At 48.2% G+C, this 26930-nt stretch overlaps 1 long non-coding RNA gene and 4 other non-coding genes across 5 annotated transcripts; 4 read left to right on the plus strand and 1 right to left on the minus strand.

Annotated features, from left to right (window-relative positions):
- Positions 1-4360: 4360 nt before the first annotated feature.
- LOC144097039 (uncharacterized) lies at positions 4361-8596 on the minus strand. Its single transcript, XR_013306894.1, has 3 exons — positions 8522-8596; positions 7760-7883; positions 4361-5957 (listed from the first exon to the last, which is right to left on the minus strand). It is a non-coding gene; the product is annotated as an uncharacterized LOC144097039 (long non-coding RNA).
- Positions 8597-10114: 1518 nt separating this feature from the next.
- On the plus strand, positions 10115-10186 carry TRNAE-CUC (transfer RNA glutamic acid (anticodon CUC)). The gene has a single exon. It is a non-coding gene; the product is annotated as a tRNA-Glu (tRNA).
- Positions 10187-10194: 8 nt separating this feature from the next.
- Positions 10195-10266, plus strand: TRNAQ-CUG (transfer RNA glutamine (anticodon CUG)). The gene has a single exon. It is a non-coding gene; the product is annotated as a tRNA-Gln (tRNA).
- A 15373-nt stretch (positions 10267-25639) lies between these two features.
- TRNAE-CUC (transfer RNA glutamic acid (anticodon CUC)) lies at positions 25640-25711 on the plus strand. The gene has a single exon. It is a non-coding gene; the product is annotated as a tRNA-Glu (tRNA).
- Positions 25712-25719: 8 nt separating this feature from the next.
- TRNAQ-CUG (transfer RNA glutamine (anticodon CUG)) lies at positions 25720-25791 on the plus strand. The gene has a single exon. It is a non-coding gene; the product is annotated as a tRNA-Gln (tRNA).
- Positions 25792-26930: the final 1139 nt, after the last annotated feature.

Raw genomic sequence — 26930 nt, forward strand, 5'->3', positions numbered from 1 at the left:
GCGTCGATCAAAGGCAACCAACCGAAGAGAATGTGAAGGCCCGTTGTGTGACTGATCACACCACTCGAGTTTCTGAAAAATAAGCTCAGCCAGAGAAAGGTATCTCTCGCTACGTATATCCTGGCATAGCCGAGCTAAGCCACTGCCATTTTTTTTTTTTTGCAGCGAACGTGATGTGCTGTATTGGGATGGCATTCTTTCTACTGTTTGAGGTTTATTTTGAAAAACGTGCACAAGAATTACACAAGTTACTGTAGTGCACGATGAGGTACCATTGCAAATTCAAGACATGTTTGAGGGCCTCAGATTAGCAATAATCTCATACAATAAATGACAGAGTTTAGAAGGGGATGCAAACAAATCAGCTGGAATAAAGTTCATAAAAAAATAATAGCTGTCAAGCGATGTCCTATGGTATCGCACTGCACTGTGTGGATCCATACGTATAGCACAGTCAACATGATCATGCCACATTCAAGCGGCTTTAAAATAGTATTCAGAACGGCACGAACATGATCCAGAATTGCAGCGTACGTACCATCGTGAATATGCATTAAACAAAGGTAGCGGCAAAGCATACAGTTTTTTTTTTTAAATTATCATGGGGAACGGCCAGATTCGACCTTAAAGGTCAACGTGTTTAGGCTGCTATGGCTAAGAATTAATAGAGTTTTTTGCTGTCGCCTTGAGTGATACCAAACTGCAATTCAGAGATGGCCTTCAACAACTTCGCTAGGATCGTCATCGGCTGTGCCATTTCCAGTACAGCGTCTCAAGAGCCTGCCACGCTTCCTTCCCGCCGTAACTCTGCGTTTTGCCGCTCGCGTCAAGACTGTGGTCAAGGGAGTTACGAGGGCTTCGCGAAGGATGTCTTCTGACACGTCTTTAAGGTCCCACGGTGGTTCGAGGTTAGAGCAGTTGGTCAAGAGGCCTACGAAGGTACCGCCAAGCGTAGAAATGGCCCCGGCTGCCTCGGCAGCAGTCAGCGGCCTCTCGTGGGAGCGCCTTCGGCGAGCATTCATGCCGGCCAGGTCCAAGTAGAAGGCGCCGATGAGGAACGCGTACCCTGCCTCGAGTAAATTTTCCGCGCCCCGGTTCTCGGCCTGGTAGATGCGCCACACGAAGTTGAAACCGGGTCCGCACGCGAACCGCACGCGGTTCAACAGGATCCACCTCATGGTTTCACTCGGAAGTCTCGCGGCGATGCCGTCCCAGGGGATCGCCGTGGACATGGACGGCACGTACTTGGCCATGTCGCCGAGACTGCGTGCTGCGTTGGCGGCAGGGACGAACGTCTTGGTTTCGGGATCGTACCCACTGGGTGGCTTGGCCGTCGCTTCGTCGATGCTGCGCTCGTTCATGCAGTTGTCGAACAGCAAGCACGCGGACAGCCTGCTCCAGGTGAGTTTGTCCGGACCCGCGTCGCCATTTCCGAGCACGAATCCGTCTTTCAGATGCACGTCGCCGTCACAATCGGCGGCTCTTTTCCTGACGGCCGCGCGTTCGTTCCTTCCCTTCACTACGAACCTGTACATGGTCCATTCGAGGAGGCCGTCGTCCAACGCCCTGTCGCGGAGTTCCGAGTAGACGCCCCTGTAGACGTTCTCTATATCGATGGGGTTAGGATAAGGCGGAGGGAGGCCGTTTAGATCAAAACCACAGTCGGAGATGCCGTCGAGGTCCATTTCAAGGACATCTTCAAGGGATCCTTCCGACATGGCGCACCAACTACGCTGCTGTTCAAACCGCTCGGCGCAGGATCGATCGCGACGGCAGTAACACGCGCCCAGGGAGGATAAAAAGAAACAAGCGAAAGATACCGCGCTGCCGTGGCTGCATGCAGCTCCGCTTCCGATTGCTGAGAATCATGCAGCAGCGTGACGCATAATGTTATCTCCGCCAGTGTCGGCCTTTTTATCTCTCGCTACGGGTTAAAAACAAAAAAGAAGCAAAAACCGGCATAGGTTGGAGCAATAATACTCAAACATGTATTGTTGGCGGTTGCCAAGCGTAAACGACTATTACATAATTTATGGTCGAATTTCTCTTTCGCTCTGTTTTGGTTTAAACAGCCGGATTATGGCTGTGACGTCGAATGTACAGTGCTGAGCAAAAGTGGAGAGACCACCGCTCCGGGCGCGGGAGGAGCTGCGGGGCAGCACCGCGGCGCTGCCATCTCGCGCAGCGTGCACGCTCGCTGCGAGAGTGCTCCGAGTGACGACAAACTTCGCCGTCGCTCTCGCGCAGGGCCTTGTCACGCTTGATAAATTAATCTCTAGTGCGCCGTTCGGCTGCTCTGCAGCTGACGGTCGCGACGAAGGGGGATGCGCATCGCAAAGCACACAAATTCTCTGAAGGGAAAGTAGGGCGAACTGCTCCACTCCTCCGTTTTCGGAGTGCCTCAACGGTTACGCGTCGATGCCGTGCCTGTATCGACATGCTGTTGGAAGGCACGCGCGGCTTCCAGCTCTTCCATCGGTCTGTCTACGAGGCGAGCTGTGTGAACAGGGCTGTGGTCCTGCTGGAAAAGGAAGCAGCAGGAAGGAAGGAAGCCTTCAATGCGCACAAGGGGGCTAATTCCGGATGCCGGAGCCTTTCACTACGACACCTCTTTCTCCCGTTCTTCTTTCACTCCCTCCTTTATCCCTTCCCTTACGGCGCGGTTCAGGTGTCCAACGATATATGAGACAGATACTGCGCCATTTCCTTTCCCCAAAAACCAACCAACCAACCAATTCCGCCCTTGCTTATGACATCCCAGTCATTGACAGCGCACCTGCCCAACAAACACAAAATCTCCTCAAAATCTCTCAGAAATATCCCATCGGGACATTTGGAATCTCCCCAGGAGGTGCTCATTTTTCCGAACACATCCAAAAAACGTCCCCACAACTAGCCGTGTCCAAAAAGTTGTGCGTCCCAGGGACAGCCCCAAAAAGTTAATGCTAGATTTCTCGGCTCTGGCTCAATAAAATTATTCCTTCTTCTTCACGGAGACTTCAGGCATCTAAGCGCACAAATATATGTGCCAAATTTCAGGCACATGCTTACGTTATAGGTGCTGTAATACGTCTGTCCACTCGCGTGAATGCTTGCTGGCTAGGCCATTCAGACTTACCTGTTTACATAAGCTGTGCTTTAACAAGGTGAAAATTATGGCTGGTTGGTGCATGATCTTGTGACGGGAGCAGCGCAGCATGAGACAAAGAGAGAGGCGGGACACGACGCTGAATAACAACCACATTTTTAATGCAAGTTCGTCGAATATATACCTCTCGCTCGCATAAGACGGATAAGAAAGAAGCATGAAAAACGCATAAGATGTACATGTGGTGAAATATTAAGACATCGTACGCAGATAATCAATTTCTCTGTCACGAAGCGCTATTGAAGGTACGCAGACGCATACGTCGTTATTTGGTCGGATGTTGAAGGCTTCTTCAATCTCCTGGTCCGTTGATCAAAATATGAAGGGATGACCATTGTGTTGATAAGCTGCGTAGCACATTCATGCTCTCTGCAAGGTTTTGCTAATTCACTGCTGATGGCGACCTTTAGGAATCTTTTGTGCTCTCGAAGCCGTTTATTCAAACAGCCCTTCGTTTGACAAATGTAGGTGCGTCCGCATATTTCATATGTTTTTTCCGGTGTTTTTTTTCTTGCGTTGATTTTTTCTTTGCTCGCTGTTTACTTTGGCGCACAGGCTTCTTAACTTATTGGGTGCTGACATGAGCACTTTTACAACAGCTCTTGCTCCTACCTTTTTTGAGACTGTGGGAAATGCCATTAATGTAAGGAATGACCGCGTACGGCTTCCTTTATTCTGATGTGGTTGTGACATATTTTCTGCCTCTAAGTGCTTGCAGAATCCCTTCTGCGGCGCTAGATAGCAGTCTCGTCGGGCAACCTGCTGCTTTCAGCCGACGGTTCTGGGTGTCAAAAGTGCCTTGAACTTCATGACGACGGGATCTCGTCAATGTGTCATGAGGACGCACCTACGTTGGTCAAACAGGGCGCTGTTTGAATGAACTGCTTCGAGAGCACAAAAGATCCCTAAAGGGCGCCATCAGTAGTGAATTAGCAAACCATTGCAGAGAGCATGAATGTGACCTGCAGCTTAGCAACACAATGGTCATCACTTCATATTTTGATCAACGTCTTATTTTGATATATTCGACGAACGTGCATTAAATGTCTCTGGTTGTTAGTCAGCGTCGATTCCCGCCTCACTCTTATTTGTTTCGTGCTGCGCTGCTCCCGCCACAAGACCATGGAATGTGCTAGAATTTTACACAAAAAGGAAATATGAATTCAAAAAGTCGCCCGATCCCGCCCATACAACAAATAAATAGCAGCGCAATACAGATGTAATTTCAGTTTATTAGATGTGCTCTTTGCATTTAAATGAATACAAACAGGAGACGCATATGTATGCACCATTTAACACACAATGTACAGAGCACTACGACACCAGCATATAATAATGGCGAAATGTTTCTCTAGCTCTGAGAAATCTGAAAAAGTGAAGCAATAAAAACATAATACATGCTGAAAGTTAATGCACCTTAAGAAAACATTCTAAAGGGTACAAAAGCATATATGCACACGCAAAAGCAAACAACAACCTGGATGCCATGTAAACAGCAACCTGGGTGCCAAAAGAAAAGAGATGTGCGTACGATACAAATACGTGGTTTCAGGTCACGGATATTCTGCAGGGTGAAACCTCCTTCTCGCTTTGCCTCTCGCACGACCCTCGGAGTAAGCTTGAGCGTGTTATCAAAACAGGAAAAAAAAAATTCATTCCACGAGGCGAAAATAAAAAAATGAGCATAAACCAACATACCTTGACGACGTTGCCAACGGAAACTCGGGGATGAAATAAAATTCTGCAGCTATATATATGAATTCAACGCAGCCTTCTGTCCTGCGCCTTCTTACGGCACAGCGAACGCTCAAACATACGCGTTATATCCTCGTTACACCCCCGTTTTATTTTCTTGTGACCAAGTGTGGAGACAAGGCTGCTCCGAGCCGGATGGAAAGGGGGGGGGGGGGGGGGCGTCTTGAGGTAGGAGCCCTGGAGTGCCGCACCCATGGTACGTACAGCAGACCGCGCGTGCGGCACAATACGGCGTGGGAGGAGAGATCAAGGTGATCAAGGCACAAGTAATCCGGTGGGGGTGGGTTGAGAGTCAGCGACGCGAACACAACACAAACTATACCGCTGCGACAGGACGGCAATGTAGGTAGAGCAGGTTAATCCATGGGCACTCGCAGCAAGAGTCTGGTGGGCTTCCGAAGATCTCTCCCGCCTATGACCGCAGTGGACGGCCACGCTGCCACCAACAACGCGCCACAGTCGTCGGAGGCGCTGAAGGATGCAGAGTGCGCGCTAGGAGTCGCCCATTGCCTTGAAATCCGCTGCCGCGAACGACGCCTGGAAGAGCGCCATTATGGTGCCGGGCCGGCCGTGAAGCTGCGCAAAAGACTTGCGATGAGCCGCGCGCAGCTGCACCAGTTCCAAAAGGAATTATGTGGGCACGCCGAGGTGCGCGGGAAAGCTGCCATGAATCCGCAGCTACGAAGTTCACGACAGCCCAGTGGTGAGAGCAAGAGCTGCCGCGCGCTGGGGCTTGCGCGAGAGCGGCTAGGGGCTGCGCGAATACGTGTGCGCAAGTTGGCTTCCATCCAGCGAGGAAGCCAGGCGAACGACGGGAGGCCATTACTGCGCCTCTGCTAGACAGCGGCGCAACGAGGACTTCTGGTAGTTGGAGATGCCTGCAGGGACCGCCGTACCGTGCTGAAGTTGGAAACACTATAGAAGACGGGCACGTTGGTGACCGCCGCTCCCGGCGGTGCGATGAAAAGGCAGACCGGTCGCCGTCGCCTGCCTGTCTGCAGCATGGAGCCGACGGCCCACGAGAGAGATGCGGGGTGTACTGCGCTTCCCTCGGCTGTTCGAACAAAACCGTTTGATCTCTCAAAACGGCGAGTGCAAGAGCAAAACCTTCTCTCCCCGTAGCTTTTGGCGCGATGGAGAGAGGAAAGGGAGCGACGAGTCAATTTGTATTTTTTGTTGAAAAGCATTGGTCCCAAAAACGTTCTCCCAGTTACCTTTCTGGGAACAAAATGCTATGATTTGTTTTTGTTTCTGCTTAACACACTCGAAAAAACGTTTCTACGACATTAGTGGGCGCACTTCCCTTTTTCTCGTGTTTCTATGTCCTGCCTCTACGGCCTGGAAATGTTCGATAAATGTTGTACTGGGACAGGGACATTCCATCCTTTCTAGGCGCTCCTGGGGAGGAACGTTGTTTGCTGGGTTTTTCTCCCCCTAATTTCTCATCCATTATCTGGATCTGATAAAATTACTCAGTCAGAACAACCGTACTGTCACGTAGTGATGGGTCGTCCACCCACCTGTCTAGGCCGCTCAAACAGTGCGCTATGTTGCCTATTTATGACAGTCACTGATTTGTAATGTGCATGCACAACACTGGAATGTGCATGCACAACAAGGTCTTGTTTCAAGCCCTGGGGCTAATGCACATTATTCTGGAATTGCCTGTTTTCACGAAGTAATGAAAGTGTTAAGTTGTTCCAGCTTGAATTTTAGCTGCCAACAATGGCTATGACTGAGCAGTACTTGTTGCTGGGCTTGTTGGTTCATACCAGAGGAAAAACTACTTAAGTGCACAAACCAAGAAACAGACTTCCATGTATCACTTCGTCCCTGTCTTCGTTTGTGCACTCAATTTAGTGCGAAAGCACTATTTCACGAGGTCTACCCGGCTCACCAAGTTTGTGTGAAGCTTGACCTTGAAGGTGACCTTGGTAAAACCTAGCATAGCAACAGCCCACGCAGAATTAAAATAAATATTGCCGCGACTGGGCTTCGAACCCGTGGCAGCGTGAACAGATCAGTTTCGTCGCCACTACACGAGGGCACAATATCGCCGCAGCCGATCATGCCTTGTGTTAAACTGCAACACACTCTCGCACTGTGCATTGCATGCCATCGTCTTCATCGACTTCCATCCGCGGCATGGACAGGTCAGATTAGCTTAACCTCGATCAGAGTGTAACCTGAGTCTAATATCATCGCTAGATGTGCCGGCGACAATGCAAAGGAAAACCATGAGCCAACTAGACTAAACATATGCTTTTGCACGTCTACTCGGTTTAGCTAATTTAAAACCTCAACACTTTTTTTCTCCAATGGTGATAACGTCCAAGCTAACTTCACATTATATGAGGCAAAAAAAAATCGCAACATTATAGCTGCTTGTTCACTCAACGTCATTCCGTCTCTTGGGACTGACTGGCGTAAGAGCTGCAGGCAAATTAAAATAACGAAGCAGCAACACAATTGAGATTATTTTCTAACATCATAGCAGGGCATCTGGGGTTCTAAATTTACATGAATGCTGCATGTCACCTAATAGACTCAGCAGCCCCAGTTATAATGCCTTGAAACCTAAAGCAGACTGAGTGCGAATGATGAGGTCAGTGCCATATGTCAGCTCAGCAACATGGCCTACCACTCAGTCGCTTGCGAGACACCAGAGTCATGTTAATGCACCAATGCTCCGCTTATGTCGGCTATTCCCAGTTCAAAATGTTCATGCCAAAGTTCTAAACTCTAAATAAAGAGCGCACATATCTGCTTTTTGACTCGGGACAGAACCCACATCTTTCTTTTCTTTCCAAATGTAGGGTGCTGCAAAGGTTATGATAGTAGAGAAGTGATACATACCCATCATAAGGGCAGCAACAGGTATGTCTAGTCTCTGTGATGCCCCAGTCAATGCCGGAATGCGTGACTGGACAAACGATATTACGCTGTTGAGAACATCAGTGTGTGCCTCTGCTTGGCATTTCTGCAAAAAAATCCAGCATACGTTCTGAAAGGTGCACTGAGCCAAACAAGGAGGCCAAGATATGTAAGAATGCATCCCATAGCTGCTGTAATTGCATGAATTACTATACAATCAAGATTTCATTATTGAACAGTAGTCCTCCTGTCGCTGCCGTGGCTTATACACGGGAACGGGGTGCCGCACAAGTAGCAATACCTTGGTAATCAAAGAGCTGAATTCCAGTAAGCAGGAATTTCAATAAGTACTACAAGTTGCAGCTTTATCTTTGCACAGATGCTGTTAGAGGAGTTGGTACGGCTACCACTGTGAGACTCACTTCTTTACACAGAGGTAAAGCGATAAGCAAGGGAGCTCCTGCTATCTAAGGTCTGTAGCTGGAATATGTCAGTAGCACCGGCTCCTGTGGGCTATGCTAAAATTTGAACTGACAATTTGACGAACCTCGTCACTCTCCTCGGCCGTAAGCAAAACTCGTTACGCCATCCTATGCCGTCTTTCATAATTCTGAGAAGCATAGCGCCATATTATTGCTACAAGCACTGCAAAATTATTAACCGTTGAATTTGCATGTTTACAGCAAACGTGTAAGCTCCCACAAAAATCTGGACCATAGAGACAGAAACGGTCGCTGCTCTTACCAAGATCTCACTCTCCAAGTACTCCAACGTTTCCTGAAATGTTGTGTACCTCCAACCGATTTCGTGTTCCGTAGATCTGACCTGCTTGCCCTGTTTTGCCTTTTTGGGCAGGGAAACGAGACATGCCTGCAAGCAAGAGATAATTGAGGGTCAGGTTATCATATTTATATAAGGCTGCCCAATATGAAGGCAGCATTTATTCCTCGAAGGCTCCCAAACTCTCACCCTGAACTAGACAGCAGTGGAGGGCAGAGGATGTCAATGTAAAGAAACGTGAATTCCCGGAAAGAGATAGCAAAGAATTGACCACGAAATGCAGTAATAGAGTGAACTTGGCTGAACCCACAGGTTCTGATTGGCGTCTTACTTGAGATATGCTCCTCAGGTCCTCCATGCTAAATTAACTTTGTAAGCTTGCAGACTGAATAGTCCCACCGCCGCCTCACACTGCTTCCGAAACATGCGGGCTCCAACAATCGGCTCGGCTCGGCCAGGCGATTGGCTGCAGCTAAAATTCTGATAGCCAATGGTAGCTAAGGGGACTTTTGATGGCGCCTCGCTTAAAACATGTTGGGGTAAGTCATGTTTCTGACTCGCAGTGGAAAGCCTGCGATTAATTTAAACCATCTGGAGTTCTTTGGGGCGTGCTGCCATTACTTACATCGTAACAGACAAGCGTTTTTGCATTTAGACGGAAGCAAGCATGCAGGCGGGAAACTCGGCACTGGAAGCCGAACGTATGTGCTCATTTAAATTTTCAGGATTCACAAAAAGGCTCACGTACCTCCGCAGCAGCATGGAGTCTGCATGTGCTGTGTGGCTTGTGCAGTGCACAGCTCATTTTTAGGCTTCCCGTTCAAGCCACGATAGCCACCATAGCCACGATAAAACGTACGGCTAATGTCTTCATGCCGTGCCCCGGAAAAGCAGGAAAAAATTGTCAGAATGTGTGCATTATAGGATAACGACGTCAGTTAAGAAAAATGAGAAAGTAGCTGAACAGTGCCACAACCAGATAAATGATGCGAACCGTACGTAGAAAAGTGCCGCTACAGAATTGAAATTACGATTATAATTAAACCAGGCGCCGAGAGAAGTAAACAAAACATTTATGATTTATTTATTTATTAACAAAACATCTGCAATGGCATCTCTGTGCCATCGGGACAACTTTGAATTTTAGTCAGTGCAGGGGTAGGAGTTATAGCTATATGGAAAGGGACCGGGGCTCGTTTCTTTTTCAGTTTTTTGTTATGAAGAGCGCATTAACGTGACAAGCATTTGATAGCGGCCGAGGAAGAAAAACGATGCGGTGTTCTAGAGAGGACTGTAATTGGTACATTAATTTGTAGCTGTGCTACTGGTAGTCATGAAAACAGGATCAGAGAAAGAAAAAGACACCAGACGCAGTGCGTGTAATGGGCAGTAGTAAGACGCACTGAAGACCAAAGGGAAACACTGCAATACATTTCTATTCCCTGCTTCTGTGTACACTGCCGCTCTCCCTCGCAAATACAGTAGCTCCAAATAAGCAAAAAAAAAATAACGCACATCTAGCTCTGAAATACTTCCGCCTTTGGGCAGTCAGTGTGTTCCGGCGTGGTCTAGTGGCTAGGATACCTGGCTCTCACCCAGGAGGCCCGGGTTCGATTCCCGGCGTCGGAATATATTGTGGTCTCATGGTGTAACGGTTAGCACTCTGGACTCTGAATCCAGCGATCCGAGTTCAAATCTCGGTGAGACCTCAATTTTTTTTCTTTCCATTAAAAAAAAAACGAAATATGCATGTCAATGAATATAGAAAGTCGATTAGATGGAGAGAAAACCAGCGGACCCCATGTCTTTTTTTTCCTTGTTAAAGTTTATACAACAGTTAAACGAAAACCTTATCAAAGAACGCTTCGGACATTTTCTCCCTTATTATTCTCCCATCGCCTTCCATTTTCGTTCGCTGGTCTTTCTCCTGGCCATTTATTTGTCTGCGACCTTCGACGGACCTCATTCACGCGACGGATCACGGCGGGCTCTGTAAAACGGTTCATGCCATAAAAACTATATATATATATATATATATATATATATATATATATATATATATATATATATATATATATATATATATATATATATATATATATATATATATATATATATATATATATATATATGTCAGTGCACGTTAAAGATCCCCAGGTGGTCGAAATTATTCCGGAGCCAAATTGTTCTGTACAGTTTAGGACAGGATGTTGTCGCGTACTGCTTGAACACGAACACCTTGGTTTGAAAGTACAATTGGGGAGTCGAAGTATATATATATATATATATATATATATATATATATATATATATATATATATATATATATATATATATATATATATATATATATATATATATATATATATATATATATATTGCGCTTTTATGGAAGAAAAACGCTAAGGCGCCCGTGTGCTGTGCGATGTCAGTGCACGTTAAAGATCCACAGGTGGTCGAAATTATTCCGGAGCCCTCCACTACGGCACCTATTCCTTTCTTCTTTCACTCCGTCCTTTATTCCTTCCCTTACGGCGCGGTTCAGGTGTCCAACGATACATGAGACAGATACTGCGCCATTTCCTTTCCCCAAAAAAAACAATTATTTATTATTATTTTACCTACATGATGCGGTATGAATAAGGGTTGGATTTTTCGTTTTCTAGTTTTTGCAAATTTGGCTTTTTTTTTCGGAGTTTATTACGGAATGCAGTTTTCGTTTTATTTTTTTCGGCGATATGATGTATAGCATTCCTGTGCGGTCTAAATTCAGAGTATATTTTGCCAATTCTGCTGGCCCCATACAGCTCCTACCAGTCATTAACGCGCATATATGGTCGTAATTACAGCCGTGCTTGATCAAGGAAGTGATGTGATGTAAGAAAACAGTGGAACATCAGCTCCTTTGTGTGGGAGTTTTTGGAATCTTTGGGCTCGTCTTAATTATCTGGGGACATACTCATGTCTGTGGATTCCTTTGGAAGAGCAGAGGCTATGTGGGGCATCTTATTTGAAGTTGCTATGTTACAGTTGGCCTGTTGCTCTGGGTTGAGTATAAAGGGCCGGGCATCACGTGGTCTGCGTGCTGAAAGCAGGGATGAAACTGCTGCTGAATCGTTGCGTCAGATAGAAAGCGACATTTTTGTGTGTGTGCTGTGTCGCTTATTCACGGTACTTTATGGAGGCTAGCCGACGACGTCTGGCGAGGAGTGGTCTCCCTGCGCACTGGTATACCATAGAATTGCCTGAAAACGCACAACTGTGATATTTAATACAGTGGCGACACCGTTTCACCACATACGCGCAGCATGCTCTCCCGATTCAGTCGTTCCAAAACTAAAATTGCCGAATACAAAGTTTATTTACATACATGTGCAATTGCGGTACAACTTCTTGATCAGGGAGCATCTCCGGTTACCCCCACCGCGTGCCTTCAAAAATTTGGAGGACGCTTAATGGTTCTTCGACTGGTCGCTTTAGATCGCTCTAGAGCGCTCTGAGAGGCGACCGTACATTCGGCTGGTCATAACCGGGCGCTCTGACTACATTCGGCTGGTTCTTTCCGAGCGCTCGCCTCCAGCTCAGAGCGCTCCGAGAAAAAAGTCGGAGCGGCTCCGAGATGAGTCCACGTGACAGAGCCACTTCCGCCATTTCAGCGGCGTCCCCTGCGCGTAGGCAGAAGCAAGTGTGGGCTTTTGACGCAGTCACGCTTGCTGCGTTGTGTTTTGCGGGTGCCGCGCTGTGTGAGGCAAAATGTTCAAGACACGCCGGATAAGCATATACGCTAGGAACGCGGTCTGTGTTGTCGCATGACAACAGCGATTGCAGCAGCAGCTCAGACGAGGACGGCAGTGATATCCACAAGGCGATGTTCGAAAAATGAGCGTCCCGTGGGACGGAAAGCCGGGGTAGCGATCGATACAGGCTAAGCGGTGACCGCGATGCAAACTGTGTGCGACCACGTGGGGCTAAAGGTAATCAAGGGACCTTACGTCGGGCTACTGTTGACGTATCAGCAGCGATGCCGCGTCATTGTTCCGGAAGTTACGTCCTCTTTCTGTCTCCTGCGCTTCCGCTCTGAAAACTCGCTGACCATTCGGCTTGACTAGTCTCGCTATGCGCTCAGAGCAAGAGCGGCTCCCACTCTGCCAGATCCCAACCGGATCGCGGGAGCGACCAGTCGAAGACACCATAAGTTTCGTATTTAGGAGTAAGGCGCGACAGCGTGTTGCAGCTTTCCCAAGGTGTGCACGGAACGCCGTCGCCCGTTCGGCCATTTAAGGATAGGACGCCTGTCCCACATATCTCGGTGGACACCCGTACCGCGCCGTAACGGAAGGAAGAGGAGTGCGAGAAGGACGGTTTTTCGCTCACGGCCAACGCCGCCGACGCTGACACCGGCTTTTCAGCTACACGAGCTCCTTAACGCTGTCGCGTTAAAACCTTCTCCTTCCCTCGATCGATTCTCCTGGCACAACAGTTCTTTCATCGTCACCGCTCCGGCGGCAGGTGGTAACTTTGGCCCATTATGTCCTCAGAAAGCCGCGTCTGTTGCGCAGACTTCCCTCACTTCTCAAGCAGGCTGGCAGCCGTGTTCGGGATGGCTGCGGGATGATAAGGCGTCCCTTCTGGCAATCCCTCAGCCAGCGCCTCTCCTCTGCCGTCCGTCCGGCGCCAGCCTTCCGAGCCCGTCGCTTAATTGTTCGATCAGTTTTGTGGTAAGTAGAGGCCGCCACACGTAAGGCCCGCAGCACATACGCGTCGCTCCTTCTACCAGCTCTTGGGGGCTACACAGCTCCACGCACAACACATACCTTGTTATTTCTCTGATCGCAATTGAATTCGGCGTACTTGTATCGTTTTCTGTCGGCTTAAAACGAAAAAGTCCTGGTAAATGTATATAGATACATTTAGCATAGCGCGTAGCGTACGTATACGTTACCGTTGACCATGTACCGCACCCCACCCTTTGCGCACGCGCTGATGGCCCCGACCGGCAGGCTTGCGGCTCGTTGACGGGAACGTGTCCCTCAGGACGATCTGCGCATGCGCAATGGTGGCTCGCGGTACCGCTATGCTAAAGGTATCTAATATGAGATTATATTCTTTGCGACATTGCAGTTAGAGTCTACAGTAATTATAGCAGCCCACGTAAATTGCAACATTTTTGTTGTAGCGGGAGCTTCACTAGGCTACCAGTCGAGCATTTCGAGGTACAGGTGAGAGGCCAGTTGTGCGCATGCGCCATTACCATGGCAACCGAGGAGGAGGAGTGGGTGCGCCGCGCGCTTCGTGGCCGCTCTTTCTTCCGGAGTCCTTTATCCCTTCCCTTAGGCGCGGTTCATGTGTCCGCCGATATGTGAGACAGATACTGCGCCATTTCCTTCACCAAAAACCAATTTAACCTTACGGCCGCACCCGCCGCGGTGGCTCAGTGGTTAGGGCGCTCGGCTGCTGATCCGGAGTTCCCGGGTTCGAACCCGACCGCAGCTGCTGCGTTTTTATGGAGGAAAACGCTAAGGCGCCCGTGTACTGTGCGATGTCACTGCACGTTAAAGATCCCCAGGTGGTCGGAATTATTTCCGGAGCCTTCCACAGCGGCATCTCTTCCTTCCTTTCTTCTTTCACTCCTTCCTTTATCCCTTCCCTTACGGCGCGGATCAGGTGTGCAACGATATATGTGACAGATACTGCGCCATTTCCTTAACACAAAAACCAATTATTAATTATTAACCTTACGGCCGCGGTCCGCGGCGTCGGTCTCCGCGGCAGGCATTGCATGGATCACACCTACCGTTCCGCTGACCGCATCAAAGTGCACCGGCGTTTTAATAATAATAATAATAATTGGTTTTTGGGGAAAGGAAATGGCGCAGTATCTGTCTCATATATCTTTGGACACCTGCACCGCGCCGTAAGGGAAGGGATAAAGGAGGGAATGAAAGAAAGTAAGAATAGGTGCCGTAGTGGAGGGCTCCGGGATAATTTCGACCACCTGGGGATCTTTAACGTGCACTGACATCGCACAGCGCACGGGCGCCTGAGCGTCTCGCCTCCATCGAAACGCAGCCGCCGCGGCGCCCGCGTTCTATGCAGAGCCCGGGCCTGCATAGAAAGTACCTCAATCATCCTGGAGCCGTATACACCGATGCAGCCGATTATAATTTCAACCAATAGGCTTCCGCCATCTGCGCATCCAAATTCATGTGTCAGAGGGCGAAGAGAGCAGCATAGACGCCCGAACAGAGAGAGGAACGCCTTGCCAAACGGAGACGCCAGACTGCCGACCGTAATAGACGCCGCATAGCCTCCGAGATATAACCTATGGAAGGCGTCAGTCAACGGCAACCAACTGAAGAGGATGTGAATGCCCGTCGTGTGACTGATCACACCACTTGAGTTTCCGAAAAATAAGCTCAGCCAGGGTAAGGTACCTCTCGCTACGTATATCCTGGCATAGCCGAGCTAAGCCATTGCCATTTTTTTTTTTGCAGCGAACGTGGTGTGCTGTATTGGGATGACATTCTTTCTACTGTTTGAGGTTTATTTTGAAAACCTTGCACAAGAATTACACAAGTTACTGTAGTACACGATGAGGTCCCATTTCAAATTTAAAACATGTTTGAGGGCCTCAGATTAGCAATAATCGGATAAAATAAATGACAGTTTAGAAGGGGATGCAAACAAATCAGCTGGAATAAAGTTCATAAAAAAATAGCTGTCAAGCGATGTCCTATGGTATCGCACTGCACTGTGTGGATCCATACGTATAGCACAGTCAACATGATCATGCCACATTCAAAATAGCATCCAGAACGGTACGAACATAAGCCAGAATTGCAGCGTACGCACCATCGTGCATGTGAATTAAACAAAGGTTGCGGCAAAGTATACAGTTTTTGAAATTATCATGGGGAACAGCCAGATTCGACCTTAAAGGTCAGCGAGTTTAGGCTGCTATGGCTAAGAATTAATAGAGTTATTTGCTGTCGCCTTGAGTAGTACCCAACTGCAATTCAGAGATGGCCTTCAACAACTTCGCTAGGATCGTCATCAGCTGTGCCATTTCCAGTACAGCGTCTCAAGAGCCTGCCACGCTTCCTTCCCGCCTTAGCCCTGCGTTTTGCCGCTCGCGTCAAGACTGTGGTCAAGGGAGTTACGAGGGCTTCGCGAAGGATGTCTTCTGACACGTCTTTAAGGTTCCACGGTGGTTCGAGGTTAGAGCAGTTGGTCAAGAGGCCTACGAAGGTACCGTCGCGCGTAGAAATGGTCCCAGCTGCCTCGGCAGCAGTCAGCGGCCTCTCGTGGGAGCGCCTTCGGCGAGCATTCATGCCGGCCAGGTCCAAGTAGAAGGCGCCGATGAGGAACGCGTACCCTGCCTCGAGTAAATTGTCCGCGCCCCGGTTCTCGGCCTGGTAGATGCGCCACACGAAGTTGAAACCGGGTCCGCACGCGAACCGCACGCGGTTCAACAGGATCCACCTCATGGTTTCACTCGGAAGTCTCGCGGCGATGCCGTCCCAGGGGATCGCCGTGGACATGGACGGCACGTACTTGGCCATGTCGCCGAGACTGCGTGCTGCGTTGGCGGCAGGGACGAACGTCTTGGTTTCGGGATCGTACCCACTGGGTGGCTTGGCCGTCGCGTCGTCGATGCTGCGCTCGTTCATGCAGTTGTCGAACAACAAGCACGCGGACAGCCTGCTCCAGGTGAGTTTGTCCGGACCCGCGTCGCCATTTCCGAGCACGAACCCGTCTTTCAGATGCACGTCGCCGTCACAACCGGCGGCCCTTCTCCTGATGGCCGCGCGTTCGTTCCTTCCCTTCACTACGAACCTGTACATGGTCCATTCGAGGAGGCCGGCGTCCAACGCCTTGTCGCGGAGTTCCGAGTAGACGCCCCTGTAGATGTTCTCTATATCGATGGGGTTAGGATAAGGCGGAGGGAGGCCGTTTAGATCAAAACCACAGTCGGAGATGCCGTCGAGGTCCATTTCAAGGACATCTTCAAGGGATCCTTCCGACATGGCGCACCAACTACGCTGCTGTTCAAACTGCTCGGCGCAGGATCGATCGCGACGGCAGTAACACGCGCCCAGGGAGGATAAAAAGAAACAAGCGAAAGATACCGCGCCGCCGTGTTGCATGCAGCTCCGCTTCCGATTGCTGACAATCATGCAGCAGCGTGACGCATAACGTTATCTCTGCCAGTGTCGCCCTTTTTATCTCTCGCTACGGGTTAAAAACAAAAAAGAAGCAAAAAACGGCATAGGTTGGAGCAATAATACTCAAACATGTATTGTTGGCGGTTGCCAAGCGTAAACGACTATTACATAATTTATGGTCGAATTTCTCTTTCGCTCTGTTTTGGTTTAAACAGCCGGATTATGGCTGTGACGTCGAATGTACAGTGCTGAGCAAAAGTGGAGAGACCACTGCTCCGGGCGCGGGAGGAGCTGCGGGGCAGCACCGCGGCGCTGCCATCTCGCGCAGCACGCTCGCTGCGAGAGTGCTCCGAGTGACGACAAACTTCGCCGTCGCTCTCGCGCAGAGGCTTATCACGCTTGATAAATTAATTTCTAGTGCGCCGTTCGGCTGCTCTGCAGCTGACGGTCGCGACGAAGGGGGTGCGCATCGCAAAGCACACAAATTCTCTGAAGGGAAAGCAGGGCGAATGCTCCTCCTCCGTTTTCGGAGCGCCTCAACGGTTACGCGTCGATGCCGTGCCTGTATCGACATGCTGTTGAAAGGCACGCACGGCTTCCAGCTCTTCCATCGGTCTGTCTACAAGGCGAACTGTGTGAACAGGGCTGTGGTCCTGCTGGAAAAGGAAGCAGCAGGAAGGAAGGAAGGAAGCCTTCAATGCGCACAAGGGGGCTAATTCCGGATGCCGGAGCCTTTCACTACGACACCTCTTTCTCTCTTTCTTATTTCACTCCTTACTTTATCCCTTCCCTTACGGCGCGGTTCAGGTGTCCAACGATATATGAGACAGATACTATGCCATTTCCTTTTCCCAAAAACCAACCAATTCCGCCCTTGCTTATGACATCCCAGGCATTGACAGCGCACGGGCCCAACAAACACAAAACCTCCTCAAAATCTCCCAGAAATATCCCATCAGGGCAATTGGAATCTCCCCAGGAGGTGTCCCGAAGACATCCAAAAAACGTCCCCACAACTAGCCGTGTCCAAAAAGTTGTGCGTCCCAGGGACAGCCCCAAAAGGTTAATGCTGGATTTCTCGGCTCTGGCTCAATAAAATGTTTCCTTCTTTTTCATGCAGACTTCAGGCATCTAAGCGCACACATGTGCCAAATTTCAGGCACATGCTTACGTTGCAGGTAATGTAATACATCTGTCCACTAGCGTGAATGCTTGTTGGCTAGGCCATTCAGACTTACCTGTTTACATGAAATGTGCTTTAACAAGGCGAAAATTTTGGCTGGTTGGTGCATGACCTTGTGATGGGAGCAGCGCAGCACGAGACAAAGAGAGAGGCGGGACACGACGCTGAATAACAACCAGATTTTTAATGCACGTTCGTCGAATGTATACATCTCGCTCGTATAAGAAGTAAAAGAAAGAAGCGCATGAAAAACGCATAAGATGTACATGTGAAATATTAAGACATCCTACGCAGATAATCAATTTCTCTGTCACGAAGCGCTATTGAAGGTATGCAGACGCATACGTCGTTCCTTGGTCGGATGTTGAAGGCTTCTTCAATCTCCCGGTCCGTTGATCAAAATATGACGGGATGATCATTGTGTTGATAAGCTGCGTAGCACATTCATGCTCTCGAAGCCATTTATTCAAACAGCGCTCTGTTTGACCAATGTAGGTGCGTCCGCATGACAGAGGTATTTTATAAACCCCGCTTTTCACGCATTTCACATGTTTTTTTTTTCTGTTTTTTTCTTGCGTTGATTTTTTCTTTGCTCGCTGTTGACTTTGGCGCACAGGCTTCTTATCTTGTTGGGTGCTGACATGAGCACTTTTACACCAGCTCTTGCTCCTACCTTTTTGAGACTGTGGGAAATGCCATTAATGCAAGGAATGACCACTTACGGTTTCCTTTATTCTGATGTGGTTGTGACATATTTTCTGCCTCTAAGTGCTTGCAGAATCCCTTCTGCGACGCTGGATAGCAGTCTCGTCGGGCAACCTGCTGCTTTCAGCCGACGGTTCTGGGTGTCAAAACTGCCTTGAACTTCATAACAACAGGATCTCGTCAATGCGGCTCTCATTGCTGTTTTTTTTCTACCCCCGCTTGATGATCTTGGAGTGCGCAGATGTGTAGGGGAGCAGTCCCTTCTCGCTTCGTGCCGCCAGCATATGTGAGCGCCTAGAAAGGCTAGCGACTAGTCAAGAAATCGCATAACGTTGTTTTCTGGGAGTTCCCTTGTTATTTCTAGTCCTAGTTCTTCTAGTCTTTAGCAAAAGCAGCAATGAGAGCCGCATTGTCGAGATCCTGTCATCATGAAGTTCAAGGCAGTTTTGACGCCCAGAACAGTCGGCTGAAAGCAGCAGGTTACCCCACGAGATTGCTATCCAGTATCGCAGAAGGGATTCTGCAAGCACTTAGAGGCAGAAAATATGTCACAGCCACAACAGAAGAAAGGAAGCCGCACGCGGTCATTCCTTACATTACTGGCATTTCCCACAGTCTCAAAAAGGTAGGCGCCAGAGCTGGTGTAAAAGTGCTAATGTCAGCACCCAACAAATTAAGAAGCCTGTGCGACAAAGTCAGCGAGCAAAGAAAAATCAATGCAAGAAAAAGCACCGGAAACAAACATGTGAAATGTGTGAAAAGGGGGTTTATAAAATACCTGTGTCATGAGGACGCACCTGCATTGGTCAAACAGGGCGCTGTTTGAATGAACTGCTTCGAGAGCACAAAATATCCCTAAAGGGCGCCATCAGCAGTGAATTAGCAAAACCTTGCAGAGAGCATGAATGTGACCTGCAGCTTAGCAACATAATGGCCATCCCGTCATATTTTGGTCAACGGAGCAGGGAGATTGAAGAAGCCTTCAACATCCGACAAAAGAGCGGCGTATGCTTAAGCATACTTTCGATAGCGTTTCGTGACAGTGAAATTGATTTTCTGCGTGCGTTTCCCTAATATTTTTCCACGTGTACATCTTATGCGTTTGTCATGCTCCTGTCCTTTCCTTATTGCACGAGCAAGATGTATATATTCGCCGAACGTGCATTAAATATCTGGTTGTTAGCATCTATTCCCGCCTCTCTCTCATTTGTTTCGTGCTGCGCTGCTCCCGCCACAAGAACATGGAATGTGCTAGAATTTTACGCACAAAGGAAATATGAATTCAAAAAGTCGCCCGATCCCGCCCATATAACATAAAAAGCAGCGCAATACAGATGTAATTTCAGTTTATTAGATGCGCTCTTTGCATTTAAATGAATACAAACAGGAGACGCATATGTATGCACCATTTAACGCACAATGTACGGAGCACTACGGCACCAGCATATAATAATGGCCAAATTTTTCTCTAGCTCTGAGAAATCTTTAAAAAAATTAAGCAATAAAAACATAATACAGGCTGAAAGTTGATGCACCTTGAGCAAACATTCTAAAGGGTACAAAAGCATATATGCACACGCAAAAGCAAACAACAACCTGGGTGCCATGTAAAGAGCAACCTGGGTGCCAAAAGAAAAGACGAGATGGGCGTACGATACAAATACGCGGTTTCAGGTCACGGATTTTCTGCAGGGTGAAACCTCCCTCTCGCTTTGCCTCTCGCACGAGCCTCGGAGTAAGCTTGAACGTGTCATCAAAACAGGAACAAAAAAATTAATTCTACGAGGCGAAAATGAAAATAAAAAATGAGCATAAGCCAACATACCTTGATGGCGTTGCCAACGGAAACTCTGGGATGAAATAAAATGCTGCAACTATATACATGAATTCAACGCAGCCTTGTGTCCTGCGCCTTCTTACGGCACAGCGAGCGCTCAAACATACGCGTTATATCCTCGTTACACCCCCGTTTTATTTTCTTGTGACCAAGTGTGGAGACAGCACTGCTTCGAGCCGGATGGAAAGGGGGTACGTCTTGAGGTAGGAGCCCTGGCGCGCCGCACCCATGGTACAGCAGACCGCGCGTGCGGCACATTACGGCGTGGGAGGAGAGATCAAGGTGATCAAGGCGCAAGTAATCCAGTGGGGGTGGGTTGGGTGTCAGTGACGCGAACACAACACAAACTATACCGCTGCGACAGGACGGCAATGCAGGTTAATCCATGGGCACTAGCAGCAAGAGTCTGATGGGTCTCCGAAGATCTCTCCCGCCTATGACCGCAGTGGACGGCCACGCTGCCACCAACAACACGCCACAGTCGTCGGAGGCGCTGAGGGATGCAGAGTGCGCGCTAGGAGTCGCCCACTGCCTTGAAATCCGCTGCCGCGAACGACGCCTGGAAGAGCGCCATTATGGTGCAGGGCCGGCCGTGAAGCTGCGCAAAACAGTTGCGATGCGCCGCGCGCAGCTGCACCAGTTCCAAAAGGAATTATGTGGGCACGCCGAGGTGAGCGGGAAAGCTGCCACGAATCCGTAGCTACGAAGTTCACGACAGCCCAGTGATGAGAGCAAGAGCTGCCGCGCGCTGGGGCTTGCGCGCGAGCGGCTAGGGGCTCCGCGAATATGTGTGCGCAAGATGGCTTCCGTCAAGCGAGGAAGCCAGGCGAACGACGGGAGGCCATTACTGCGCCTCTGCTAGACAGCGGCGCAACGAGGACTTCTGGTAGTTGGAGATGGCTGCAGGGACCGCCGCACCGTGTTGAAGTTGTTAACACTATAGAAGACGGGCACGTTGGTGACCGCCGCTCCCGGCGGTGCGATGAAAAGGCAGACCGGTCGCCGTCGCTTGCCTGTCTGCAGCATGGAGCCGACGGCACACGAGAGAGATGCGGGGTGAACTGCGCTTCCCTCGGCTGTTCGAACAAAACCGTTTGATCTCTCAAAACGGCGAGTGCAAGAGGAAAACCTTCTCTCCCCGTAGCTTTTGGCGCGATGGAGAGAGGAAAGGGAGCGAGGAGTCAATTTGTATTTTTTGTTGAAAAGCATTGGTCCCAAAAACGTTCTCCCAGTTACCTTTCTGGGACTAAACTGCTATGATTTCTTTTTGTTTCTGCTTAACACCCTCGAAAAAACGTTTCTAGGACATTAGTGGGCGCATTTCTCTTTTGCTTGTGTTTCTATGTCCTGCCTCTACTGCCTGAAAATGTTCGATAAATGTTGTACTGGGACAGTACATCCATTCCATCCTTTCTAGGCGCTCCTGGGGAGGTACGTTGTTTGCTGGGTTTTTCTCCCCCTAATTTCTCATTCAATATCTGGATCTGATAAAATTACTCAGTCAGAACAAATGTACTGTCACGTAGTGATGGGTCGTCCACACACTTGTCTAGGCCGCTCAAACAGTGCGCTATGTTGCCTATGTATGACAGTCGCTAGGAATGTTCCACTGGAATGTGCATGCACAACAAGGTCTTGTTTCAAGCCCAGGAACTTACGCACATTATTCTGGAATTGCCTGTTTTCCCGTGGTAAGGAAAGTGTTAAGTTGTTGCAGCTTGAATTTTAGCTGCCAACAATGGCTATGACTGAGCAGTACTTGTTGCTGGGCTTGTTGGTTCATACCAGAGGAAAAAATACTTAAGTGCACAAACCAAGAAACAGACCTCCACCTCTCACTTCGTCCCCGCCTTCGTTTGTGCACTCAATTTAGTGCGAAAGCACTATTTCATGAGGTCTACCCGGCTCACCAAGTTTGTGTGAAGCTTGACCTTGAAGGTGACCTTGGTAAAACCTAGCATAGCAACAGCCCACGCAGAAATAAAATATTGCCGCGACTGGGCTTCGAACCCGTGGCAGCGTGAACAGATCAGTTTCGTCGCCACTACACGAGGGCACAATGCTATCACCGCAGCCGATCATGACTTGTGTTAAACTGCAACACACTCTCGCACTGTGCATTGTATGCCATCGTCTTCATCGACTTCCATCCGCGGCATGAACAGGTCAGATCAGCTTAACCTCGATCAGAGTGTAACCCGAGTCTAATATCATCGCTAGATGTGCCGGCGGCAATGCAAAGGAAAACCATGAGCCAACTAGGCTAAACACATGCTTTCGCCCGTCTACTCGGTTTAGCTAATTTAAAACCCCAACACCTTTTTTCTCCAATGGTTATAACGTCCAAGCTAACTTCACATTATATGAGGCACAAAAAAAATCGCAACATTATAGCTGCTTGTTCACTCAACGTCATTCCGACTCTTGGGACTGACTGGCGTAAGAGCTGCAGGAAAATTAAAATAATTAAGCAGTAACACAATTGAGAGAATTTTCTAACATCATAGCAGGGCATCTGGGGTTCTAAATTTACATGAATGCTGCATGTCACCTAATAGACTCAGCAGCCCCAGTTTTAATGCCTTGACACACAAAGCAGACTGAGTGCGAATGATGAGGTCAGTGCCATATGTCAGCTCAGCAACATGACCTACCACTCAGTCGCTTGCGAGACACCAGAGTCATGTTAATGCACCAATGCTCCGCTTATGTCGGCTATTCCCAGTTCAGAATGTTCATGCCAAAGTTCTAAACTCTAAATAAAGAGCGCACATATCTGCTTTTTGACTCGGGACAGAAACCACATCTTTCTTTTCTTTCCAAATGTAGGGTGCTGCAAAGGTTATGATAGTAGAGAAGTAATACATACCCATCATGAGGGCAGCAGCAGGTATGTCTAGTCTCTGTGATGCCTCGGTCAATGCCGGAATGCGTGACTGGACAAACGATATTACGCTGTTGAGAACATCAGTGTGTGCCTCTGCTTGGCATTTCTGCAAAAAATCCAGCATACGTTCTGAAAGGTGCACTGAGCCAAACAAGGAGGCCAAGATATGTAAGAATGCATCCCATAGCTGCTGTAATTGCATGAATTACCATACAATCAAGATTTCAATATTGAACAGTAGTCCTCCTGTCGCTGCCGTGGCTCATACACGGGAACGGGGTGCCGCGCCAGTAGCAATACATTGGTAATCAAAGAGCTGAATTCCAGTAAGCAGGAGTTTCAATAAGTACTACTAGTTGCAGCTTTATCTTTGCACAGATGCTGTGCAAAGAGGAGTTGGTACGGCTACCACTGTGAGACTCACTTCTTTACACAGAGGTAAAGCGATAAGTCAGGGAGCGCTTCTGCCATCTAAGGTCTGTAGCTGGAATATGTCAGTAGCACCGGCTCCTGTGGGCTATGCAAAAATTTGAACTGACAATTTGACTCGTTACGCCATCCTATGCCGTCTTTCATCATTCTGAGAAGCATAGCGCCTTATTATTGCTACAAGCACTGCAAAATTATTAACCGCTGAATTTGCATGTTTACAGCAAACGTGTAAGCTCCCACAAAAATCTGGACCATAAAGACAGAAACGGTCGCTGCTCTTACCAAGATCTCACTGTCCAAGTACTCCCACGTTTCCTGAAATGTTGTGTACCTCCGACCGATTTCGTGTTCCGTCGATCTGACCTGCTTGCCCTGTTTTGCCTTTTTGGGCAGGGAAATGAAACATGCCTGCAAGCAAGAGATAATTGAGGGATGAGGTACGGGTTAGGTTATCATATTTATATAAGGCTGCCCAATATGAAGGCAGCATTTATTCCTCGAAGGCTCCCAAACTCTCACCCTGAACTAGACAGCAGTGGAGGGCAGAGGATGTCAATGTAAAGAAACGTGAATTCCCGGAAAGAGATAGCAAAGAATTGACCACGAAATGCAGTAATAGAGTGAACTTGGCTGAACCCACAGGTTCTGATTGGCGTCTTACTTGAGATATGCTCCTCAGGTCCTCCATGCTAAATTAACTTTGTAAGCTTGCAGACTGAATAGTCCCACCGCCGCCTCACACTGCTTCCGAAACATGCGGGCTCCAACAATCGGCTCGGCTCGGCCAGGCGATTGGCTGCAGCTAAAATTCTGATAGCCAATGGTAGCTAAGGGGACTTTTGATGGCGCCTCGCTTAAAACATGTTGGGGTAAGTCATGTTTCTGACTCGCAGTGGAAAGCCTGCGATTAATTTAAACCATCTGGAGTTCTTTGGGGCGTGCTGCCATTACTTACATCGTAACAGACAAGCGTTTTTGCATTTAGACGGAAGCAAGCATGCAGGCGGGAAACTCGGCACTGGAAGCCGAACGTATGTGCTCAGGTAAATTTTCAGGATTCACAAAAAGGATCACCTCCACAGCAGCATGGAGGCGGCATGTGCTGTGTGGCTTGTGCAGTGCACATCTCATTTTTAGGCATCCCGTTCAAGCCACGATAGCCACCATAGCCACGATAAAACGCACGGCTAATGTTTTCATGCAGTGTCCCGGAAAAGCAGGAAAAAATTGTCAGAATGTGTGCATTATAGGATAACGACGTCAGTTAAGAAAAATGAGAAAGTAGCTGAACAGTGCCACAACCAGATAAATGATGCGAACCGTACGCAGAAAAGTGGCGCTACAGAATTGAAATTACGATTATAATTAAACCAGGGAGAAGTAAACAAAACATTTATATGTTTATTAACAAAACATCTGCAATGGTACCTCTGTACGATCGGGGCAACTTTGAATTTCAGTCAGTGCCCGGGTTGGAGTTATAGCTTATATGGAAAGGGACCGGGGCTCGTTTCTTTTCAGTTTTTTGTTATGAAGAGCGCATTAACGTGACAAGCATTTGATAGCAGCCGAGGAAGAAAAACTCGATGTTGTGTTCTAGAGAGGACTGTAATTGGTACATTAATTTGTAGCTGTGCTACTGGTAGTCATGAAAACAGGATCAGAGAAAGAAAAAGACACCAGACGCAGTGCGTGTAATGAGCAGTAGTAAGACGCACTGAAGACCAAAGGGAAACATTGTAATCCATTTCTATTCCCTGTTTCTGTGTACACTGCCGCTCTCCCTCGCAAATACAGTAGCTCCAAATAAGCAAAAAAAAAAATAACGCGCATCTAGCTCTGAAATACTTCCGCCTTTGGGTCGTCAGTGTGTTCCGGCGTGGTCTAGTGGCTAGGATACCTGGCTCTCACCCAGGAGGCCCGGGTTCGATTCCCGGCGTCGGAATATATTGTGGTCTCATGGTGTAACGGTTAGCACTCTGGACTCTGAATCCAGCGATCCGAGTTCAAATCTCGGTGAGACCTCAATTTTTTTTCTTTCCATTAAAAAGAAACGAAATATGCATGTCAATGAATATAGAAATTCGATTAGATGGAGAGAAAACCAGCGGGCCCCATGTCTTTTTTTTTCCTTGTTAAAGTCTATACAACAGTTAAAAAGAAAACCTTATCAAAGAACGCTTCGGACATTTTCTCCCTCCCCGCCTCGGTGGCTCAGTGGTTAGGGCGCTCGACTACTGATCCGGAGTTCCCGGGTTCGAACCCGACCGCGGCGGCTGCGTTTTTATGGAGGAAAAACGCTAAGGCGCCCGTGTGCTGTGCGATGTCAGTGCACGTTAAAGATCCCCAGGTGGTCGAAATTATTCCGGAGCCCTCCACTACGGACCTATTTGTTCCTCTCTTCTTTCACTCCCTCCTTTATCCCTTCCCTTAAGGCGCGGTTCAGGTGTCCAACGATATATGAGACAGATACTGCGCCATTTCCTTTCCACCAAAAACCAATTATTATTATTATTATTCTCCCTTATTATTCTCCCATCGCCTTCCATTTTCGTTCGCTGGTCTTTCTCCTGGCCATTCATTTGTCTGCGACCTTCGACGGACCTAGTTCACGCGACGACGGCTCCGTAAAACGGTTCATGCAGTAAAAACTATATATATATATATATATATATATATATATATATATATATATATATATATATATATATATATATATATATATATACTTTTTACTTCGTCTCCCCAATTGTGCCTTCAAACCAATGTGTTCGTGTTCAAGCAGTACGCGACAGCATCCTGTCCTAAACTGTACAGAACAATTTGACGTTACCTACATGATGCGGTATAAATAAGGGTTGGATTTTTCGTTTTCTAGTTTTTGCAAATTTGGCTTTTTTTGGAGTTTATTACGGAATGCAGTTTTCGTTTTATTTTTTTCGGCGATATGATGTAGCATTCCTGTGCGGTCAAAATTCAGAGTATATTTTGCCAATTCTGCTGGCCCCATGCAGCTCCTACGAGTCATTAACGCGCATATATGGTCGTAATTACAGCCGTGCTTGATCAAGGAAGTGATGTGATGTAAGAAAACAGTGGTACTTCAGCTCCTTTGTGTGGGAGGTTTTGGAATCTTTGGGCTCGTCTTAATTATCTGGGGACAT

The sequence above is a fragment of the Amblyomma americanum genome, chromosome 7, assembly GCF_052857255.1.
Source record: "Amblyomma americanum isolate KBUSLIRL-KWMA chromosome 7, ASM5285725v1, whole genome shotgun sequence".
NCBI lineage: Eukaryota > Metazoa > Arthropoda > Arachnida > Ixodida > Ixodidae > Amblyomma > Amblyomma americanum.